At 43.7% G+C, this 21,922-nt stretch overlaps 1 protein-coding gene across 1 annotated transcript in view; it reads right to left on the bottom strand.

The window, feature by feature from the left end:
- The window catches only part of PTPRQ (protein tyrosine phosphatase receptor type Q), a 1,452,710-nt gene that overhangs the window by 623,165 nt on the left and 807,623 nt on the right, over window positions 1-21,922 (bottom strand). The window lies entirely within an intron of this gene.

The following is a 21,922-nucleotide window of genomic DNA, read 5'->3' as shown; positions in this document are numbered from 1 at the left end:
TCTACAGACCCCCAGGAACTTGCACACAATTCAGCGAAGACATCGCAGACTTCATCAGCCCGCACGCCCTCGCCTCCGCTGACTACATCCTCCTATGGGACCTCAACTTCCACCTGGAGAACAACAACGACAACACCACCACCACCCTGCTGGACAACCTCGCCAACCTCGGACTCATGCAACTGGTGAACACCCCCACCCACTACGCCGAACACACGTTTGACCCAGTCGTCCCCTCCAGCAAGTACATCTCCTTCATCCACTCCACCGGACTCCACTGGACTGACCACAGCTGCGTCCACTTCAGCTTCAGAAAGACCACGACTCACCACCACCCGCAACAGGTTCCCCGCAGGAACTGGAACAAGATCACCACCGACCAGCTCACCACTTCACTGAGCCAGAACCCTCCCGCCAGCTCAACGGACCCCAACCAAGCAGCCAACAACCTCACACAGTGGATCACCAATTGCGCTCGCCCAACCAGCCTCGACCACTCGCAGTCCGGCTTCCGCGCCAACCACAGCACCGAGACCGCCCTCATCGCTGCCACTGACAACATCCGAGCCCTGCTCGACAACTGGGAAACAGCGGCCCTCATCCTCCTGGACCTCTCCGCAGCATTCGATACGGTCTGCCACTGCACCCTAGTGCAGCGCCTCAGCAACATCGGAATCCAAGAGAAGGCACTGGAGTGGATCATCTCGTTCCTCACCGGAAGAACCCAGAGAGTCCGCCTCCCCCCGTACAGATCCAAGGCCACCGAATTCATATGCGGCATACCACAAGGATCATCACTCAGCCCCACCCTCTTTAACGTCTACATGAGCCCCCTCGCAGCCATCGTACGCCAACACAACCTCAACATCATCTCCTACGCCGACGACACCCAGCTGATCCTCTCCCTCACCAACGACTCAGGAACCGCCAGAACCAACCTACACGAAGGGATGAAAGACGTAGTCGAGTGGACGAGGAACAGCCGCCTGAAACTGAACTCAGACAAGACGGAAGTCCTCATCCTTGGATCATCACCCTCCGCCTGGGACGACTCCTGGTGGCCCCCTGCCCTGGGCAGCGCACCCAAACCAACGGACCACGCACGCAACCTGGGCTTCATCCTGGACTCCTCCCTCTGGATGACCAGACAAGTCAACGCCGTCTCATCATCATGCTTCAACATCCTACGCATGCTCCGAAAGACCTTCCGATGGCTCGCCAACGAAACCAGGAAGACGGTCACACAGGCACTCGTCACCAGCCGACTGGAATACGGAAACACCCTCTATACCGGAACCACAGCCAAACTCCAGAAAAGACTCTAACACATCCAGAACGCCTCCGCACGACTCATATTGGACATCCCCCGACACAGCCACATCTCCGGACACCTGAGAGACCTTCACTGGCTCCCCGTCAGCAAGAGAATCACGTTCCAACTCCTCACCCACGCACACAAGGCCCTCCACGACCTGGGCCCCAGGTACCTCAACAACCGCCTGACATTCTACACTCCCACCCGCCAGCTACGATCGACCAGCCACGCCCTCGCCGCCGTGCCACGCATCTGAAGATCCACCATGGGAGGAAGATCCTTCTCCTACCTGGCAGCCAAGACTTGGAACTCCCTCCCCATTCACCTCCGCCTGACCCAAGACCACCTCTGCTTCAGGAAGCAACTCAAGACATGGCTGTTCGAGCAGTAGCGGACCCCCCACCCCCAAGCGCCTTGAGACCCTTTGGGTGAGTAGCGCGCCTGCATGCTCGGGATGTGTAGCGCGCGAAGTTACCCATGAGGTTTGTCCCGCCCGCTCGCGTCCCCTTATTTCCAGTCACTACTAACGTGTTCGCGAGTTATTCTGTGCCAGATTGCAGTTTCTGCGTGTTCGGCAACTCGATCTTACCGACAAGCATCCTCGCGCACGCGAAAATGCTATTGAGCGCGCGAGAACTACGCTACGCAGCAGTTTGCGGAGTATTCGACAACTTCGCGTTCTCCGCGGAGCGCGGAGTTGCCGAAACTCCGCAAACTCCGCGAACGGAGCGTAGTTCTTCGCCCAGGGTTAGTGCTATCTATTACACGAGAGTCAACAAAGCATATGAAATCAGGGTTCCGCACGGGGACCTCAAATTCAAGCGTACAATGCTCCGCGGGTACCACTGCTTGCTGTAAACATGTCGAGGTATCGTCGTCTGGTCTCAGACAGATATTGTCCGCTGCCACAGACAGTTTCTGATACATGACGGTGATCTGCGAGTGGAGCGCCCCAATGGCGGCCATTACGGTCTGCAGCGATGGTGTACCATCCGCCCCCTCCATTCCCTCTCACGAAGCAACGAAGCAGGACCTGGACTCCGGAGGTCGACTACTCCGGGGTACCAGGCACACACGGAGCCGATGCCAACAGCGGGCACTCTCCACCTTGCAATAGCAACACCGTCGCCGCTAGCGGGGGCCAAGCCCGTCCACCCCGGGAGGACAACGGAATCTCCGGGTGTCGTACCCCCGACCACAGCAACCGGTGCATCACTCTGTTGCGTCCTCGATGTAAACAGTTCACAGAGCAGCCAATCAGGGAAATAATTGTATCCCAGTCCGGGAGACCAGACGAAGCTCAGGTCCCGCGGCCGATGTTGATCAACTTGAACCCGGATGGGCTAGAAATCGAGGCCCCGGCTTCCACACTGAGTTAGGCCGAGAATGGAACACGGCATATCTTTGTCACCCGAGAAGCTTGAAATTTCGGGATTGCACCATAAGAATCAGGAACACCTCATGTGCACGGGAGTCCGGTGCGAGGTCAGGATAGATTGCAGGATATACGAGCTGCTGACGGAGGTCGGCGGAGCCGGGAGCTTATGCGGCCATCTTGCTTGCTAGCGTAGCTCCTCCCACAGAGACCCTTTTAAGTTGCATGCAGACAGGAAAGCACCAAGGAAGATATTGGTAAACTTTCAGACTTTCAGTGTCAAGGAGCTGATTTTGGGAAGGTGTTTATCAAAGTCAGACCTCCACTACCGGGCAAACCCTTATCTTATTAGATCAGACTTAGGAGCTAGAACAGCACAGCGGCAATGGGAGCTAGGTAGCAGAATGCCAGAATTGAGATCGCTAGGAGCTCAAGTACAGATGAGATTCCCCCCTCTCTTAAAGATTATGTGGAAAAATAAGATGTACAGCTTTACACAGTCCGAAGATGTAGATAATCTTTTAGCCCGGATGAGAGAAAATCAAGAAAATTATGTGAAGAAAGAGAAGGTAGAGCGGTTAAGATTTGGGTCGGGTTAAAATAAAAAAAAATAAAAAAGGGAAACAAGGAGAGCACATAACACAGAAGTTGATTCAAAGCATGGAGCGACATACTGTATTGCTTATAGAAACAAAGGGTGCAAAATAAAAAAAATAAAAAAGGGGAAAGCGAGCTATGGCAAATTACTCGCTGTTAAGATCAGTTTAAGTTTGAATTCAGCCAGAGGTATTTCTCCTGGGGTTCCAAAGGCGGTGTCATCGTCTGGTATGTTGGGGGGGGTTCCTCGGGGGGGGGAGGGGCACTGGGTGGAGGGCGTAAGGGGGGAAAAAGATAAAAAATCCTCATATATGGAAGAAGTTCTTTTATACAAGGGTCTAGATGGGCGGGAAATAAGAGCCGGGTCATGAGTAGGTTACACAATTTCAAAACCCTCTCATGGAATGTGAATGGGTTGGGGGAAAGAAGGAAGCACTCCCGGGTCTGTGAGTTTTTAAGAAATTCAGAAGCACACCTTATGATGCTTCAGGATTGCCTGGGGGTGGGGGCTGCACAGCAGTGACTTTTATATGCCCCAGGTTTGAGTGTTGGGGGGCTTAACTCACTCTGTAAACATCAATTTGGTCAAAGATTAAACGCTCAAACCAAACAGAATGAAATACTTGTGCACATCATGTTTGTAGTGCAGCAGGTACCCTCAGTGAGGTGGAGCATTGGGCATGGTGAAATGCACACTTGGGAAGGCATCTCTTCTTAAGTAGCTGCCTGGCCTGCCTTTGTCACCAGGCATGGCACACAACTCCTTTTATAACAGTTGTAAATAGTACCCCTGCTGCAACGCTTTTTAGTAAATTGCTGGTTGCCTGATTATTTGAGTGAAGCCTACATTGTTGCCGCCATAGTTTGCCTGCGTTTTTACAGAGGGAGCACAGGAGACAGCTGAGGAAATGAAATACAAATGTGTGGCTGCTGATCCTGGCAACGTCCAGCCTGTAGATCAGGACTGATGCCTTTGGGAGTGGCAAGAAGAGTGCTGGTTCCCTCACCCACCAAAATAAGTGCCAGCGGTGTGCATCGCAAACCATATGCACTAAGTAAGTACTGCATCTACTGATCAAACAGATCCAATGGCTTCCATCAGAAAAGAATGCTAATTCTCAAAGCTTTAGTGGAGACTCGTGATTATATTAAAGACAAGCAGACTAGCATTATCCATTAACTTTTATTCACTTCTTCCAAGCAGCAAACACTACCAAAGTTCCAAAAAAGAACATTGTGTGACTTATTAAGAACCTTAGAAAATTCAGTTCATAAAACCCCACAACATTCTATCTTCTCCCTCTTTTGGTGCTGCTCTCTATTCATCCAATCGGCATCTGTCTCCGGAGTGTCCAATGCTCATCTTTAAACACCTGCAACATTATTTTTGCATAACACTCCAAAGTTCCATGTCTATTTTATTTCTTTTCCTAAATGTGAATTGTTCTATATTCTGACCTCCTAAAGTCAAATATTTCTTCCCTTCCTTTCTATATCCCCATTTTAACACCCGGGAGGTGAGGGAGGGAAAGTGCAAGCCCCCCTGTCTTTAAAAAAAATGATGATTCTCTGTCCGCTAAAGCTCTGAGAATCAGCATTTTATGACAAGACAGGAGGCTAGCATATGCATGTTCAAAACCTCTAAATGTGCGACTCCAAACATGCTTTACAGTTTTAAAATAGAATTTCCAGAAAACGTCTGCATTTGACCAATTTGAAGTTCATCACTTCCTTCAGCTTAGCTCCTGCTGAATAAACCTTTTAAGTCATACCTCCCCTCACAGAATGGGATTTGAATCTCAGTCCACACCATAATCCTTCATCACTTCCTTCCCCCATTTAGCAATAGTAGCTACTGAAACTGCTTTAAATGGCTTTACATATGAAATCAATGACTGATTCACACCATCACTTCTAAATTCATGCACTCTTGATTTATACTCTTTCAAACACTCAATCATGAAAAAGTGTGGTTATCCCACACGCCTTGGGTGAAAAATAGAATCTTTGTTCTTGTCCAAATCTCAAAAACACTACTTCCAGTTGAGAAAATCTACTTGAAATATCTAATTCTGAAACATCAGAATCCCATCTAAAAGAAATTAGACAACGTGAAGTAGCTAATTTCCATGTCAACTCTCTTAAGGCTAAATAATTATTCATTGATCAAGACGCAAACATTTTAAAAACAAGTTGATGTCCCAAACACTTTCATAACATGACCTAGGAGACCTTTTCGGATTAATCACTTTCATAATTCTTAAATCAAAGGACTTTTCACTATAAATAAGCCATTTAACAAAGAATGAATGACCTACTGACATTTCTGGTCTGTAGAAATTAACAATCCTATATGTAAATCCTTTGGAACATAAATTTGCCAAAAAATTAGCAACCTCTACTTCATCAACCTCCATCAGATCCAAATCCTTTTCCAGCACTAACATAGCTAGACATTCCATGCCTCCTTACAGATTTTCCTAATTCTTGGCACCCATGACTCATTGAAAAGTTCCGAAGCTTCCTCTGATCTCCTGATATCATCCAAACTAGAAGGTTGAGCATACCCAATTTCACCAAAGGAGGCTTCTCCCCTCCTACACTTTGCAACATTCCCTCGCAAGACGGAATTAAATAAGGCACTTCCACTGCCAACTCTATCACCAAAAAAGGTGTTACTAAAACTATTTGACAATTCTATCTTCTCATTTGAACCAGCACTCTCTGAATCATCGCAATGAGTGGAAAAGCATAACCTCAGACTCACCCAACTCTGAGTAAACTCATCAATCAATCAATCAATCAATCATCGCATTTATATAGCGCACTACTTACCCAGTGGGTCTCAAGGCGCTGGGGGAGGGGGATCTGCTACTGCTCGAACAACCAGGTCTTGAGTTGCTTCCTGAAGGCGAGGTGGTCCTGGGTCAGGCGGAGGTCCACTGCCATGGCTCCCAGATCCGGATGCCAACTGAAATACTTCCCCTTTTGAAAGCTCAAACGGGACACAAACAAATCCACTTCTATTGGTCCCAGGTATGATTCTATTTTGGGGAAAAAACTCTCCCTTGGCTTCCAATCGGATCAGTGATGTAATATAGATGCAACAAATATCGAGAAACACAAATATCGGAAAATAAATATTGTGAACAAAAATATTGACTCCATAAACATAACTATAAAAATCACTAATTTCGAGCATACAAATATTTTTAACAAAAATATTGATATCAAAAATATTGAAAACACAAATATTGTTATATAAAACGTAACTAAAACCATGTCGAAAATATCGATCACCACAACTACAAAATTATCATTAAAATGACTAAGAAATTCAATAAAAATACCTAGAACCCTATTTTTGCATAAACCAATTGCTTCAAATAAATCCTAAACTTAGGATAAACATCTAAATTTAGATTGATCCATCGCCCACAAACTGAACATTCGTCCCATAGAAAGAGTACAACTATAAAATATAAAATAAATACACATAAAACATTATTACTAACTATAAACGTTGAAATACAAATAACAAAAAAAATCAAACCAACCAATCTAAACCAATTTGGGGACTGTGTTGGACACTAAAGGGTTAACATTTACTATTCCCACTCCAATGTAAACCAACTTGGGGAAGGTGTTGGACACTAAAGATGTGACATTTCCTATCCCCACTCTAAACTAAACCAATTCGAGGCAGGTGTTCGAGACTAAAGGTTTCAGATTTATTATTCCCTCTCCAACCTAAGTCAACTTGAGGAAGGTGTTGGACACTAAAGGGGTGACACCTACTATTCCCACTCCAATCTAAACTAATTTGGGAAAGGTGCTGAACACTAAAGGGATGAAATGTACTATTCTCAATCCAATGTAAACCAATTTGGAAAACGTGTTGGACACTAAAAGGGAGAAACTCACTATTCTCACTCCTATATAAACCAACTCAGGGAAGGTGTTGGACATTAAAGGGGTAACATTTATTAATTCCACTCCAATCAATCAAACTTTTAGAAAGTGTTGAACACTAAAAGGGTGACAATTACTATTCTCACTCCAATATGAACAAACTCAGAGAAAGTGTTGGACCGTAAAGGGGTGAAATTCAGTATTCTGACTCCAATCTAAACATACTTAAGCAAGATGTAAAAAACTTTAAAATGCAAATCAATTAATTCTAATTCAAAATAAAACTTTTTACCCACAACATTATAATTAAAAAATACAAAATACACAATTAATACATACTACAGATATTCACACTTGAGTACATTTTCCAATGTTCTAAAATGTTATATTATAACATGCGAATTTATACTACCATTTCTTATATACAAAAATAAACACATTTAATTTAGTAATAACATTTTCAAAATTCTGATTATTATTTTCTACCATTCATACATTTTTGAAAAATATAACTACCGTTTTTTACAAATAAGAACATTTCCTGAAACATGTGATCAAATTTATTTTACATTTTCAACATTATAACAATTTAAAAAAAAATCCTTGCTAAATGTTATTTTTACAGTTTTTATACAATGATAACATTTTCCTTCCAAATATTTTTTTTATTTCAACATATTTATAAATAAAAATATAATATCTTATAAACAGTTTCTAAAATAGTTTAATATTTTAAATATTTAATGTACAATTAAAAACATCATAAAAAGATTATAATTAAATACATTGTAAAATAATAAAACGATTTTCATGTCTAAAAAATCATTAACATTAAAATATCAATTATAATTCACATTTTTGAAAAATCTCCTTACACTTATCCTCTATTAACCCAGCCTCCCATTACTAATAATTTTCAATGATTGAAAAAAAATTAAACAATTTTAAAAATGACAAATTTTGAGTGATTTAATTAAAAAGAAAAAAAGAAAACATATATATTAGAATACAATGCATTTTAAAATTCATAAAACAATTTGCATATCTAAAACATTAATAACTTACAATGTAAAATTATAGTACACATTTTTCATTTCCACCATTATCCCTTATTAACACAACATTTCCCTACTTAAAAGACAGTAATAAAAAAACATTAAAGCAATCAAAAATTACAAATGATAACAATGTAATTAATAAAAATATTCTAAAATTATAACATATTAAAACATATAGACACAGAAGAAAAAACAATACAATACTTACTATTTTACACAAAAAATGAGATTAAATCAAATGATATTTACTACATTAACATTTTTAATTTCAATGCTAAAAGCAACTCATAAAACAATATTTTTGACATCAATATTCATGTCCACAATATATATCTGAGATCCCAATATTCTTAAAACATGATATTTTTGTATCCGATATTTTCTCCAAATGCCCTGCCAAACGCTGCAATCCCTCAGACTGCGAGAATTCCAATCTTCTGGCAGAGTTGTTATTCCTGGCAGATACTGAGCAGTTACATGCATCCTGTGCTCCTTACAAAACTCCCATAAATATTTTGTAATCTATGACAGTTTCTTTGACCTGCTTCTTCCTAACCTGTATTTTGTAAGTTACAGCAGTAACATTGTCCATTCTCAGTAACACTGAAACACCCTTCACCTGGTCCTTGAAACTGCAAAAAGAAAACAGACCAGCAGTCATTTCAAATGAATTGATAGGTTCCCTCCATTCCTTCTGATGGTATAATTCTCCAATTTCCTGACCCAAACACATCATTTCCCATCCTAAGTTGCTCGCACCTGACTCTACATCTGTCACTGTACCAAAAACTGCTCATCCTTTCCAAACCTTCAGATTTTCCCTCCACCAGGCTAATTCCTCCCTCGCTTCCTCTATCATCTCTAGTTGTTCTCCATATTAAGACCCTTTAACAAACCTGATGCTTTTAAGTGTTGCAAAGCCCTGTAACATTAAGGACCTCAAAATATTGCCTGTATTTACGATGAAAGGAATCTTTTAACACGAGCCAGTTTGTGTAAGGTCACTTACCTCCTTTCCCTTCAGTGACCTACCTCTTGCTTTATCATTTTTAACTTCCTGTCTGAAAACTGAAGCTGTATCTTCACCATGTCTATCTTGAAACCCAAAAAACCCACTGACTAAGAAGGTTCTAATGACAACTTCTCCTGATTGATAATGAAACACAATCCTTCTAAAAGATCCTTTACTGACAACAGATGATTCATCCTGACTCATGATAAGTATGTAATCTAAATGCACAATCACTGTCACACCTTGTTCCCATAAAAAATATAACAACTGGTTTTAAGGCATTCATGAAACACCATGGTGCTGACGAAAGGCCTAAAGGAAGAAAGTGAAACTGGTACAAGTCTCCCTGCCACCTGAATTGAAGATATCTCTGACTCCCTATGTCTGTAAAAATGGGCATCTGTTAATGTTAATGTTAATGTTAGTTAGTTTTTGTATAGCACAGGTTCACCATCCGGTCTCTTCGCGCTTCTAGAGGGAAGAATTACAACAGGCAATGTGCGGGGCTGAAGTTTTTTCCTAAAAGGAAGGAGGGCAGGTTCCTTACGCAGACTATCAGGTAAGTCATTCCAAAGCAATGGAATCAAGGTGGAGAAGGCAATACCGCCTTTGCAGGCCAAGTGAAACCGGGGATTGACCAAACGACAAGCTGCGGAAGAGCATAGGGACCGAGCAGGAATATAGCTCGCCACCCGATCCTTAATATAAGCTGGGGCTTGACCATAGATGGCCTTGTGGGCTATGCAAAGGCCCTTAAATGAGGCTCCTTGCCTAATGGGAAGCCAGTGTAATTTAGCCAGCAGGGGGGAAGCATGAGTCCGTCTGGGTTGGTCAAAAATTAGACGTGCCGCGTCGTTCTGTACCACCTGCAATCTCCTTGTTAATTTCAAAGGGAGGCCGATTTTAATGTTAATGTTAATGTTAAAAGAGCTTATATAGCGCATGGCTACCCCAGCAACGGGGCGTCCCAGTGCTTGCAGACAGTTTGAAACAAAGCAACTTAGCCCCAGGAGAAGACATGTAGTGTTACTTAGAAACCTTAGGTAGAAGGAAACAGCCATGTTTTAATTTGCTTTCTAAATGACAAGAAGTTGTTTGTAGCACGCACCTCTGGGGGGATCGAATTCCACAATTTCGGAGCCAAATATCTGAAGGAACGGCCACCCGCTCTGCTCCTTCGGATTTTAATGGTACAGGCAAGGTGAAGATCCGCTGAACGGAGGGCACGTGTGGGAACATAAGAGGAACACAGACCTTGCAAGATTAGGGGACCAGAGCAATGGAGGATTTTATGAAGTAGGCAAAGGGCCTTAAATTGAATGCGTTGTGTCACCGGTAGCCAGTGTAAACGCCGCTGAATGTGGGACGTATGACAGTGTTTGGGCAGAGCAAACAAAATGCGGGCCGCTGCATTTTGGGCCCTTTGGAGTCTGTTGATAGCTGTCCGGTTAGATCCCAACATTAGTACGTTACAATGGTCTATATGTGATAGAACAAAGGCTTGGACAATAGTCTGGCGTACAGGTGGATCGGAAAAGCCCAAAATAGGTTTAAGCGACCGTAGGCGACCATAGCACACGCCAGCCACTCTTTTTGCACGTGACTCTAGAGAGAGTGAGTCGTCCATAGTCACGCCCAGGTTTTATACTTCCATCTTAGGGATGGGGGAAGGGCTAAGGTGGAGGGCCACCAGTGATCATCCCACTTGTGTGTTTCCTTGCCAATCAGAAGTACCTCATTTTTCTTTTTTTTTAAACAGATTTTATTGATTGCATAATAAGCATATATTCTGCAATGCTCTGTCACCCAGAGTCAATCACCATCATCATTGAACAAGTCATAAATGCAGCCATTTCTTTTGTAGAATGTACAAACAAATAATGCATCAAACTGGTCCCCCCACCAACTCCCCCACCACCCACAACTTCCACCCCCCTGTGTGCTGCTGCCTACTCCATTCAAATAATACACCTCCAGTGCACAATGCATATCGTGCACCGATAAGTACACAGTTTTGCCATGATTGTCCGGCTATATCCGAGGCTGGTCTGTAATGTCCTCGAGTGGTGGGTCTAGCTCCAGTCCACGATAGTCCGCCCACCTCTTCCAGATCTTAAAATTTTTTCGCGGGCAGCCCCTAGCCGAAAAAATAAGATAGGCTGCTCCAGCCCCATGCTAAAATCCATACCCTTTTTCCACGCCGCGAGCGATGGAGCCTGGGGCGCCTTCCATGAGCGTGCAATATCCCGCTTTGCTAGTGTTGAGCCCAGTAGAAGTAAATGGCGCTTGTATCTATTGCCTCCCACCCCAGCCATGACGTGTAGCAGTGTCAGTTTAGGGTCTCTCTGAAGCACCCAGGCGAGGACTTCATCCAGACACCGGAGCACCCCCGTCCAGAATGTCTGCAACGCCCTGCATTCCCACACTGTATGCAGTAACGTTCCCACCTCCGACCCACACCTAAGGCAATTCGGGGACGCAATCAGACCCGCCTTCCACAAGCGCTGCCTCGTGTAATATGTACGGTGAAGGTACCTAAATTGAATGAGTCGTAAGCGCGTGGAGATTGCAGCTCCCCTAGGGCTCTCCAGAGCCTCCACCCAATCTTCCTCACCCAATTCCCCAACATCCTGTTCCCATGCTAAGGTGGTGCAGATCGGTGGAGCAGTGCTGTACAATGGTTTGGTAGATTCGGGACAGTTTCTTGTCGAGTAGCTCCCCCATGAAAACTTTGGCCTCTAGCGGGCTAAACTCCGGGAGGTCCTCCAACCCCGCTATATATGGCGTCAGGGCATGACGACATTGAAGATATTTATAGAATTGGGTTCTCGGCATCTCAAATTCAACTCGCAGATCATCGAAGGACTTAAGCACGCCCCCCGACATGACGTCCCTTAAGGTAGAGATGCTGATCGCGTCCCATGCCCGGAAGCCCATCAGTGTGTCCATCTGAGGTAGTCGGCCATTGTGCCACAGTGGGATTTCTTGGGTAAGCACGTTCCACCAACCCATCCTACTTAGAGCCTGCCTCCAAACTTGAAAAACCACCTGTGTAATAGATGGTAGAGATTTCTTGAGGGGCGCCGAGTACAGCAGTGTGTGGACGGACGCTGTGCCCATCAATGCCCTCTCCACTGAGTAAGCGGGGTCGCTTCTGTCCGCATACCACCAGTCATTTAAAACCATTAGGTGGGATGCCTGGTAATATGATAATGATAAACCAAGAACAGGTACCAATATTGCCACGTTATTCTACACTGGATCTCGGGTGATCACTCGAATGACCGAATAAAGCAGTAATTCTCAATGAACCAGATTTCAGAATAAATCATTTCTGTTTTATTTTTTGATTTAAGTGCATGTATCTATTTAGTATGCAATTTTTTGTATTTTATCATCAAGGAACATTTCGTTAGTTCCACACTATTAAACTAAACACAGATTTGAAACAAATAACATTAGGCAAAAACGGTAATTGAACAGACAAATATCAACTCACACTCATCAGTCATACCACACAAGACAATCAAGATATATTTACAATTATTTACAAACAATATAGTATCACAGTGGAAAAATAAAGCATTGGAAAACAGCAGTTCAACAATATCATTATTTTCTGAAATGATCAAGGGTTCCTAATGCTGAGGTCTACGCGTTTCGATAACCCCTGGTTTCGGGGAAATCTCATCAGGACCATGTGCCTCTCAATGGCCGACTTTACTTTTGTGGATGTCAATCTTGTTACGCCTAATGCGGCTGTAAGTGCGACTGAAGAGCAGCTTGGGTGGTTGCGGGTTGTGTTTTGTAGGTAGCGCAGGGAGTTCACGTTTATCTATGTCGAGGTAGAGCGAATCTGTAACGTGCTCCAGAAGCCTGGAAGCGTCGTGTCCGCTGTCTGCTACAGGGGGTCTGCGCTTCTCGATCTCTGTGCGATTAGTCCAGTGACCGGCACCTTCCAGTCGGAAGGTGCCGGTCACTGGACTAATCGCACAGACCGGCACCTTCCAGTCGGAAGGTGCCGGTCACTGGACTAATCGCACAGAGATCGAGAAGCGCAGACCCCCTGTAGCAGACAGCGGACACGACGCTTCCAGGCTTCTGGAGCACGTTACAGATTCGCTCTACCTCGACATAGATAAACGTGAACTCCCTGCGCTACCTACAAAACACAACCCGCAACCACCCAAGCTGTCTGCTACAGGGGGTCTGCGCTTCTCGATCTCTGTGCGATTAGTCCAGTGACCGGCACCTTCCAGTCGGAAGGTGCCGGTCACTGGACTAATCGCACAGACCGGCACCTTCCAGTCGGAAGGTGCCGGTCACTGGACTAATCGCACAGAGATCGAGAAGCGCAGACCCCCTGTAGCAGACAGCGGACACGACGCTTCCAGGCTTCTGGAGCACGTTACAGATTCGCTCTACCTCGACATAGATAAACGTGAACTCCCTGCGCTACCTACAAAACACAACCCGCAACCACCCAAGCTGCTCTTCAGTCGCACTTACAGCCGCATTAGGCGTAACAAGATTGACATCCACAAAAGTAAAGTCGGCCATTGAGAGGCACATGGTCCTGATGAGATTTCCCCGAAACCAGGGGTTATCGAAACGCGTAGACCTCAGCATTAGGAACCCTTGATCATTTCAGAAAATAATGATATTGTTGAACTGCTGTTTTCCAATGCTTTATTTTTCCACTGTGATACTATATTGTTTGTAAATAATTGTAAATATATCTTGATTGTCTTGTGTGGTATGACTGATGAGTGTGAGTTGATATTTGTCTGTTCAATTACCGTTTTTGCCTAATGTTATTTGTTTCAAATCTGTGTTTAGTTTAATAGTGTGGAACTAACGAAATGTTCCTTGATGATAAAATACAAAAAATTGCATACTAAATAGATACATGCACTTAAATCAAAAAATAAAACAGAAATGATTTATTCTGAAATCTGGTTCATTGAGAATTACTGCTTTATTCGGTCATTCGAGTGATCACCCGAGATCCAGTGTAGAATAACGTGGCAATATTGGTACCTGTTCTTGGTTTATCATTATTCTGGTGAGGCTTGTCCTTATTGCCAGAGAGCCCAGACCCTGTTTTTGGTGTTGGTAATATGATAAGACATCTGAAGTGGCCAGGCCCCCGGTATAGGTTGACCGGAAGCAGGTCCGCAGGGCCACCCGTGCCGCGCCCCCCTCCCACAGGAACCGGCCGAGCGCCGAATTAAGACGCCGGAACCAGCCCTGCGCAATCAGAACTGGGTGATTCTGCAGTTGATAGATCAGATGTGGGAGTGCCACCATCTTAAAGATGGCCGATCTACCATGTATGGAAAGCGGCATCTTTGACGAATGTCTGACATAATATCGACAGACAAAATATCTACTTACAAAAATATTGACACAAAAATATCGAAATCGAAAATATCGGAGTTATATCTTTATAAAGGTAAGTACAAAAATATCGGAAAAAAATATCGTAGTACAAAAATATTGAAATTAAAAATATCGTTTTTTTAAATGTATTAATAATAATGTAAATATAATTTAAAAATACATATAATTTTACAAATATTAAATAAAAACATTAAAACATATTTAAACAATAATAAGTAATACATATACATTTAAAATAAATTAAAAAGTCTACATATAAATTAATATATATACTTACTCCACATATTGCAACAGTAGGAAAAGCTTTGGATAACGTAGGGGTTTAAATTACTATTCCCACTCTAGAAGGTGCAACAGTAGGGAAAGCGTGGGATAGCGTAGGGGTTAAAATTACTATTCCCACTCCAGAGGGTGCAACAGTAGGGAAAGCATTGGATAGCGTAGGGGTTTAAATTACTATTCCCACTCCAGAGGGTGCAACCGTAGGGAAAGCGCTGGATAGCATAGGGGTTAAAATTACTATTCCTACTCCAGCGGGTGCAACAGTAGGGAAAATGTTGGATAACGTAGGGGTTAAAATTACTATTCCCACTCCAGAGGGTGCAACAGTAGGGAAAGCGTTGGATAGCGTAGGGGTTTAAATTACTATTCCCACTCCAAAGGGTGCAACAGTAAGGAAAGTGTTGAATAGCATAGGGGTAAAAATTACTATTCCTACTCCAGTGGGTGCAACAGTAGGGAAAATGTTGGATAGCGTAGGGGTTGAAATTACTATTCCCACTCCAGAGGGTGCAACAGTAGGGAAAGCGTTGGATAGCGTACGGGTAAAAATTACTATTCCCACTCCAGAGGGTGCAACAGTAGGGAAAGGGTTGGATAGCGTAGGGGTAAAAATTTCTATTCCCACTCCAGAGAGTGCAACAGTAGGGAAAGCATTGGATAGCGTAGGGGTAAAAATGACTATTCCCTCTCCAGAGGGTTCAACAGTAGGAAAAACGTTGGATAGCATAGGGGTTAAAATTACTATTCCCACTCCAGAGGGTGCAACAGTAGGGAAAGCGTTGGATAGCGTAGGGGTTTAAATTACTATTCCCACTCCAGAGGGTGCAACAGTAGGGAAAGCGTTGGATCGCGTAGGGGTTAAAATTACTATTCCCACTCCACAGGGTGCAACAGTAGGGAAAGCGTTTGATAGCATAAGGGTTTAAATTACTATTCCCACTCCAGAGGGTGCAACAGTAGGGAAAGCGTTGGATAGCGTAGGGGTTAAAATTACTATTCCCATTCCAGAGGGTGCAACAGTAGGGAAAGCGTTGGATAGCGTAGGGGTTTAAATTACTATTCCCACTCCAGAGGGTGCAACAGTAGGGAAAGCGTTGGATAGCGTAGGGGTTTAAATTACTATTCCCACTCCAGGGGGTGCAACAGTAAGGATAGCGTTGGATAGCGTAGGGATTTAAATTACTATTCCCACTACAGAGGGTGCAACAGTAGGGAAAGCGTTGGATAGCGTAGGGGTAAAAATTACTATTCTTACTCCAGAGGGTGCAACAGTAGGGAAAATGTTGGATAGCGTAAGGGTAAAAATTACTATTCCCACTCCAGAGGGTGCAACAGTAGGGAAAGCGTTGGATAGCGTAGGGGTAAAAATTACAATTCCCACTCCAGAGGGTGCAACAGTAGGGAAAGCATTGGATAGCATGGGGGTAAAAATTACTTCACACACTACTCCCCCTTTAACACACAAAACAGTACACATACAAAAAAACACAATTAATATAAATATCAATTAATCAATTAATAACAATTAATATTATTAAATTGATGTAATTTTAATTGAACTAATTAACACATGTTAATTACCAATTAATTAACACTAAATACCAATACAGAAATACAATCTCATTTAATTATATGACACCTATTACCCTATAAACACGCAACCCACTACATATAAAAAAATCATATCATTTAATTACTTAATAATTAATTACCAATTAATTATTAATTAACAATAACAAAAGATTTAATATATGAGCACATCAACTCTAACTAATTTAATTAAATAATTAATATTCTTTTATTACTAATTAAATATTAATTAACAATAACGAAAAATTACTTTTATTAGCACATTACCTCTAATTATTGTAATTAAGTAATTATTATTAATTAATTACCAATTAATTATTAATTACCAATAAGAAAAAATTCAATATATTTGCACAATAACTCTAATTAATGTAATTAACTAATTAATATTAATTAATTACCAATTAATTATTAATTAACAATAACAAAAAATAAATATATTAGCACAATAACTCTAATTAATTTAATTAACCAATTAATATTAATTAATTACCAATTAATTATTATTTAAAAATATTTAAATAAATATATTAATTAATTAATTATTATTAAATTACTTCCCACCCTATTCCCCTATAAACCCACAACCCGCTCTGATACTAAAACGCAAAATGTAAACTAAATTACTAATTTTCAAACATACATTTAATAACGTATTTAACAAACATATAAAGAACATAATAAAATACATAACACTAAACATAATTTCGATATTAGTAAATTTCGATATTAGTAACATACATAACATAAAAACGATATTCTGTCTGTCGATATTTTGGACATCGATATTCTATTCCATCGAAATTAAAACTTCAATATTATTGTATATCGATATTTAAATTCTGATATTTTGTCTCCCTACCTCTTGGACCACACCTTAAGGTCTTCTCGAGTGCGTTCCCAGACCGGAGTAATATTGCGCTCCAAAGCAGCGGTCGCGTCCTCAGATAGGAACACTCCCAAATATTGCACGCCGTCCGTGGCCATCTGGAGCTCCCTCGCCCAGTCCCCCACTGGCTGCGGGCAGCCCAAGATCCAGAGTGTAGATTTCCGGGGATTCATATACAATCCTGAGGTTTCCCCAAAAATTTGTAGGATTCGCAGGAGACGGGGGCCCGATCGCTCCAGGTCAGTGAGGAAAAATAACACATCATCTGCGTATAGCGCTATTCTACGCCAACCGCCCATTGGAATCCCCTGAGCTGAGCGTCTATTCACACCCAAGCCACAAGGGGTTCCATAGCTAGAGCGAACAGATATGGAGAGAGGGGGCAGCCCTGCCTCATCCCACGCTCAATCCGGAAGGAGCGGGAAATCTCTCCCCCCACTCGCACTGCTGCCGTGAGGTCGGTATACAGGAGCCGCACATATGTCAAAAATCGAGGGCCCAGGTTCAGACCTCCCAGCAAGGCGAACAAATACGTCCAGCTCAGGGAGTCGAATGCCCTATCCATGTCTGCTAAAAACAGCGCCACCTGTTCCCCCAGACCTCTCCTCGCCGACACCGCGACCTGAGCGCGTCTTATATTATGGCGAGGGGCCCTCTGTGGCATGAAGCCGGCCTGGTCCGGGTGTACCAGGTCGGTGATGTATGGCTTAAGTCTATTGGCGAGGGCCTTCGCCAGTATCTTGGCCTCTGTGTTGAGCAGGGAGATCGGGCGGTAGGACGCGTGGCTCTCAGGGGGTCACCCCGGCTTCAAGAAAATCACCACCTCCGCATGTTGCCAGTCCGGTGGCAGCGTACTATTCTCCCACGCTTCGAAAAAAATTCATTCGGTCCAGACGCTTTCCCCGGATTCAATTCGCCCAGCGCAGTGGCTAGCTCAGCATCTGTCATGGGGCGGTCCAATATCTCACGAGCCTCGTCTGAGACGGCCCTGGGTGGAAGGTCATCGATAAATCGTTGTACGACCTCTGCTTCCAAACACTCCTGTGGCGCGTATAAAGCCTCATAATATGTAGCAAAGCTTTCGGCCATCGCCGCCGGCTCCAGAATTGGCTCCCCATCTAGTCTCACTATCTGGGGCAGGGGTTGGGCGTGCATGATGCCCTGAAATAAACGATGAAGCATGTTGCAGGACTTATCGCCCCATTGGAATATACGACTTCGCGTAGCCAGTCAAGCAAGTACCTCATTTTTTGATGAATTCAACTGCAGGCAGTTCGTTGTCATCCAACTAGAGATGGCCAGAATGTCATCTTGAAATTTGGCTTGATCCGTTTCGATGTCATTGGAAAAGGAAAAAATAAGCTGCGTATCGTCCGCGTAAGAAGTTAATTTGATCTTTCGTTCTTTGGCCAACACTGCCAGAGGGCGGACGTAAACGTTGAATAGCGTGGGGCTGAGAGCTGACCCCTGCGGAACACCGCAACTCAATGGGAACCTGCTGGATGAGAACGGTGGAGCATGGACCTGGAAGGAACGGTCAGATAGAAAAGACGCGAACCAATCCAGGGCTCCATCTCGGACTCTGATCTCCCATAGTCTTCTGAGTAGAATCCTATGGGAGACCGTGTCGAACGCCGCACTCAAATCCAGCAGGACCAGAGCCGACGTGCCACCCAGATCTTGTGTCGCCCTCAGTTGTTCAGTGACGGCCAGCAGGGCGGATTCCGTGCTGTGGTTAGGCCGGAATCCGTTTTGTGACTCATCTATTATCCCATTGCTCTCCAAATAATTGGTCAAGATGTCATTCACGTGCGCTTCTGCCACCTTGGCCAAGTAGGGGAGCAAAGAGATGGGTCTAAAGCTTTCAGGCCTGGAGGGATATAAGGTGGGCTTTTTGTAAAGGGCATGTAAAGGGCATTCCCATAATCCAACCAGGATAAAATGGTGACAGAAACAATGACTTTAAGGGAATTGGTGGTGAGGAGAAGAACAAGTTTTTGCAAACACCTCAATATCCCTGTACAGGTGCCAACCCTCGCCGACACCTGATTGTTCAAAGAGAGGTCGGCGTCGATTTTAATGCCCAGGCTTTTAACCACTGGAAATGGATTAGGGATGACTTCCAGTTCCGGCGGCCAAAACAGGTCACACCAGGGACTAGTGATATAAGGAAAGGCCAAGATCTCCGTCTTATCAGGATTTATTTTGAAAGAGTTATCAGTCATCCAGCGTGCTGTAAAACACAGCACCTCTTGTATTTCAATTACTTTGTAATTGAATTTTATCATCCAGTCGAACTCTTACAAAATGATTCAAAGATCTCAAATGTATTACTGGTCTTCATCCCTTGTTGGTACATGCAGGGGGCGCATGCTGTGCTGGAAGGGAGCGGTGGAGGTCCTACGGCAGTGCAACATTAAGGCTCACATTTAAGCCTTTTTACTGCACCGCAACAGGACCGCCACACCGCCGGCCTGACAGACCATGATTTCACTTGTAAAATGGTGGATGGGCAGTGGCCCTGTTTGCCGGTGTGGGAGCGGGGTGGTGGTATGAAGGCCCACTCACACACTGCCAAACTCATAATCAGGCCCTAAATGTAGACACGTATTTACTAAGGGATTCACCCATTCCCTTCTTCAAAGAAAAGACCCTTAGCCTCTTTTGAGGGCTCATTCCTTGCTAAATTGCCCAATTGTGGACTTATGCACATCAAAACTTCCTTTCTTCTCTCAGTGATTAGATTCACAATTGCATTTCCTAAAAAACAAAAAGCTTCTGACTCCAGCCTCTCAAAAGTTCAATGTTTATATAATTTTCTTTTATATACGTTTCCTCCACTAAATCAAACATTCTTGCAGACGTATCTAAAACATCCAGTAATTTGTCCTCAAATTGTTTTAGGGCCCTTTTCTGGGACCTCTTCCTAGTTTAAACAGGTAAGTAATCAACTCTGGGTCTAAATTTGGAGTCATAGGGGCACATTAGGATGACGGGCGGACTTTGTCCACCGTCCATCCTGTCGTAACAAGGGACCGCCCGCAATTAGGATGCGCCCGCCACAATGGCGGGCGCATCCAGCATTCCTGACAATGTGGTGGGCGGTGCACTCAGCACCGCCCGCCACAATGCCAGGAAGCCATGCTGTGCACTTCCATGCACAACATGGCAGGCACCGCGCGGTGCCTGCCATGTTGTGCATGGAACTGCTGGGGGGTACCATAGGTAACCCCCATGTGCACCCCCCACACCCCCGGAGTCCCTGGGGGCCCGCAATGGGCCCCCAAAGCAGACTCTGCATGCCTCTGCATGCCTTTCCGTGGCGGCATTGCTACCACAGAAAGGCACTGGAAAATGCCCATTCTAATATGACTGGCGGTATCTGATGGACACCGCCACCATATAGAACCCTTTTCCACCCGGTCGCAAGGCAACCGGGGTGTAAAGTGGCGGACAGGCTTTCCGTCCGCAGCGGACCCCCCTGCCATAATAATATGGCAGGGGGTCATTCCGGCACGGATGGTGGGCGGATCGCCCCCACCAGGCCAGCGGTGGCTACTGCCGGCCTGGCGGGCGATGCGCCTGCCGTCCTAATGTGGCCCATAGTCTCCGTTTCCCCTACAACTGATCTAGAGAACTCTGCTCTCATCATATTACTTTCTTCTCTTACTAAAGGTCTCCTGATTCTCCGCTTAATAAAGTCTGCAACATTTTTAATTTCAACTAATATGAACTTCTCGAATGGTGCACCTCTTTTGGGTCAAACAATTTCTCACCTAATGGTTTCTTGACTATTCATTATCTGATTATTTATCAGTGTCTAAGTCAAACATGTACTCATCCCATTCCTCATGGTGTTCACTAGAACCAGTATGCCCTAATAACCTAGCATTTGCCTTTTTTCAATGCTGCCACAGGCATCTTTCATCTGTGAGCCGCTTGAGACTCCATAACCTGAACCATCTGATACTTCTTCTACCGGCCAATATCTTTTCTTCCAAGACATTTACCTCCTGTCCTCTTTTTGATTGGTTGACCTCTTCTTCAGACAGTGATCAAAACTCTTCATCCTCATTATTTAAAATGTTTCTTTTTCTACCATCCTTCAATAAAGACATTACCATCCCCTGTACTGTCTTCTTAATTTATTTTCTTACAATTTATGAGGTATTTACTTGCAGAAATTGCCTCAAGCTTAATGGAAATCCCTATCTACTTGCCTGGTAACCAACATATTATACTATTATACAATGTTGTTAATTTTTTTTATTTAATCTCCAATAGCATATTAAAAATATACTAAACAAACTTTAAGCATCCACTCACATAAAATAATCCATGCATTGGATTGAAACCCAACTTCACACATCTAATTCACAAACGATCTATCTACTTAATTAATATCCCAAGTAAACTGAGATATTCTTACCTGCCCATAAGCAGCAAACAAAAGCGGGAGAACATAGAATATTGCAGATTTTTATGGACT

This window comes from Lissotriton vulgaris, chromosome 1_1 (assembly GCF_964263255.1).
Source record: "Lissotriton vulgaris chromosome 1_1, aLisVul1.2, whole genome shotgun sequence".
NCBI lineage: Eukaryota > Metazoa > Chordata > Amphibia > Caudata > Salamandridae > Lissotriton > Lissotriton vulgaris.
Note: the sequence above shows the minus strand (reverse complement) of the source record. Positions and strands in the feature narration are given on the sequence as shown.